Source organism: Loxodonta africana, chromosome X (genome assembly GCF_030014295.1).
Source record: "Loxodonta africana isolate mLoxAfr1 chromosome X, mLoxAfr1.hap2, whole genome shotgun sequence".
In the NCBI taxonomy this organism is placed as follows: domain Eukaryota; kingdom Metazoa; phylum Chordata; class Mammalia; order Proboscidea; family Elephantidae; genus Loxodonta; species Loxodonta africana.
Genome location: NC_087369.1, coordinates 32,567,553 through 32,570,869, shown reverse-complemented (window position 1 = coordinate 32,570,869; position 3,317 = coordinate 32,567,553). Strand labels below are relative to the sequence as shown.

Here is a 3,317-nt window from a genome sequence, read left to right as displayed (position 1 = left end):
GTCCGCCCCACCCCCTCCCTCAAGGTCCCGCTTCTGCTGTTGGTCCTGGGAGACGCCGCCAGAGCTAGCTGGCTAACTTCTGCCTGGAAAGTCTCAGGGATTTGAGGGTCAGGTCCTGGGAAGTGGGTTCTAGGTCTCAGAGGGAGGAGTCTTGGGCTTAGCAAGAGTCAAGGTGAAGACTGTGAGGACAAATGAGATGCAAACAAGGAGCACCACAAAGTCCCGCCCCTAATGTTGGCCCTGGGAGGCTCCATGCAGTTTCAGCCAGACTTCTACTTGAAAGATCTCAGAGGTATGAGGACCTTAGTCTAATGGGGGCTGCCTGATTCTGCTACGGGAGTTCATCTAGTCCTTGACAGGAGTCAGTGTAAAAATCCAGTATGAGGTCTGAGGGAACCAGGCACCCCATAACTGAGTATGCACTCTTCTCTCAGCTGTGGGAAACTCTAGAATAAGCGTCAGCCTGAGGTACCCTCTCATGTCCTCCTAGAGAGGGCTAAGGAGGTATGGACCTTTGTCTAATGGAGCAGCCCCAATTCTGCAGAGGGAGGAGACCTAACAGGAGTTACAGGGAGGACCCTGTATGAGGACTGATGGTATCACTCACCACAGAAAAGTGGAAGCGGCAGACAGTTCCTGCTTACAGTCTTTGCAGGTGTGTGCGAACCTTCCTTTCTTTTTGCTGCTGTCAGGTTGGTGAGAGCCTTGAGATGAGGGGAGGAGCCTCAGATCAGCAGAGGCAGGTGTCCCAGGCCTTAACTATAGACAAAGTTAGGGCTCTCAGGCCCTACTTAGAGCCAAGGTAAGGACTCTGAATGACTATTGAGGTCTCCAAGGAACCCAAGAAAGGAAGGGCCCAACTGAGCAATCAGCACTCAGTGCCCCCTGACAGGGTGCTACTTCATTTCTCTTAGTGGTCCCAGGGAGATGGGGACATTGGTTCAATGTTTCAAATTTAGAGCGTCACTGAGGGAGGGGGGCAAAGGTGAAGGCCATGCCAACAGTTGACACAATGGTCTTGAATGGGAACTGAGTGTGCCATCTACCTCAGAACAGAGGAGGTCTCACAGAGCCTAGACCTGCCAATTCCTGCTCTCAGCTCCAGTAAGCCCCAGGCAAGGCTGGCAGGATGCAGCCTCAGGCATACACTAATTACTTCCACAGGGCTCTCAGGGGACCCACTGACCAGGCTACAGGAGCCCTATAAGTTTCTAGATTAGTGCCTTCAAGTAAACCTGCAGCGGTTGTCTTCTTAAATCTTAAGTAATATCTCCCTACTTATGGTGCTAACACTGTCTCTCCTCCTTCTTCCAGGAGGCATACGTCACCTGTTGTCCTGCTCACACTCCTCCTGCCTGTGTCCCTGACCAGTCATGCCTCGCAGTCAGAGGAGTAATCTCTGCGTACGTGAGAAACGCCAACAGAAACAAGGTGAGACCAAGGTTCTCAGGGGTGCTCAGGCCATGGGAACAGCAAAAGAAGAGTTCCCCTCCTCTTCCACTCCTCCTTTTGGGTGTACTACCCAGAGAAAGCCTGGTGCTAAGTCATGTAGCACTCTGCAGGGGCCTCAGAGACACCTATTCACCCCCACTACTCCAGGGGCTTCACGCACAAGATCTCATGCAGGTATCAAGAACAAAGACAAGAAAAGTTCCTCCGAGGACCAACCATCCACTAAGCAGTCCCACAGAGACCCTCTAACCAAGAAGGTAGGTACACTGGTGCAGTTCCTGTTGGAAACGTATAAAACGAAAAAGCCCGTCATGAAGGAAAACATGATGAAGATTGTCAACAAAAAGCACAAGAGCCGCTTCCTTGAGATCCTCAGGAGAGCTTCTTTCAGCTTGGAGGTGGTCTTTGGCATTGACTTAAAGGAAATCGACTCCATCAAGCCATCCTACACCCTTGTCAGCAAAATGGACCTCCCTAACAATGGGAGGCAGAATCGTGGCAGGGGGTTGCCAAAAACTGGTCTCCTGATGATTCTCCTGGGCGTGATCTTCATGAAGGGCAACTGCGCCAGTGAGGAGAAGATCTGGGAATTCCAGAATAAGATAAGAATTTTTGCAGGGAAGAGGCACTTCACGTTTGGGGAGCCTAGGAAACTCATCACCCAAGATTTTGTGAAGCTAAAGTACCTGGAGTACCACCAGGTGCCCAACAGCGATCCTCCAAGCTATGAATTTCTCTGGGGTCCCAGAGCCCATGCTGAAACCAGCAAGATGAAAAACCCTGGAGTTTTTGGCCAAGATCAATGATACTGTGCCAAGTGCTCTCCCATCCTTGTATGAAGAGGCCTTGAGAGATGAGGAAGAGAGAGCCAGAGCCACAGTTCCAGACCGGGCTGATCCTACTGCTATGGCCAGTGCAGTGCGTGTTCCCGTGCCAGGTCCAGCAGCTCCTCCCAGGCCCAGTGAAGCGTGAGGCAGATTCTTCACTTTGTGGTTGACGAGGGCAGTCATTGTTCCATGTAGTGGAGGGCTGGGTCGGACAGGAGGGAACACAGTGTCTCATACCTTTCTGTTTCTGCTCTGTGTAGGTCACTTAGGGATTTAATGGTATGTTCTTTCTTTTTTTTTTTCAAATGTTAACCCTTTCAAGTGAAGGCTGTTTTTAGCATTATAATCTAAGTTCATTAATGACATGGATAACACATTTATCGACGTTTCTCAAGTTTAAGATAAAGAGCTTTGCTATTTTTTGAAAAAAAAAAAAACAAGGGGGAACTGTCCATTTTAGTGATCTGAGGTAAGTTAACATGACATTGGAACAGGCGTTTCTTACAAATGTAAAGAACACAGCAGTAAAAAAAAAATACAAGAAATAGAGAAAACAGTAAGATATTCAATATTTAGCTTTTAAGTTGAAGGCAATGAGTTTAGTTTTTTTGGTTAATCTCTACAAGGTCCTGTAAGATTCCTATGAGTAGGAATCAACTCAAAAGCAATGGATTTGGTTTGGTTTTTTAATTTCTTTTAGTTTCCTATTAAATAAAATAGAAAGATGCGTAACTATATTTGCTTAGCTTATTTAATAATGTAGTAGAGATTAAATTAACAAATCAGGAGCCCTGGTGGTGCAGTGGTTAACGGATCAGCTGCTAACAATAGACTGGCAGTTCGAATCCACCAGCCACTCCTTGGAAACCCTATGGGGCAGTTCTGCTCTGTCCTATAGGGTTACTATGAGTCGGAATCAACTCGATAGGAATGGGTTTTTCTGTTGGTTTGTTAGTTTATTCACTTGTTCACATATGCCTGCAAGATTAATTGAGCACCTGCTCTTTGGAAGACGCTGTGCTAACACTGGGAATGGTT

At 47.7% G+C, this 3,317-nt stretch overlaps 1 pseudogene; it reads left to right on the top strand.

Moving 5' to 3' along the window:
- Positions 1-1,307: 1,307 nt before the first annotated feature.
- Positions 1,308-2,424, top strand: LOC100673887 (melanoma-associated antigen B3-like; annotated as a pseudogene).
- Positions 2,425-3,317: the final 893 nt, after the last annotated feature.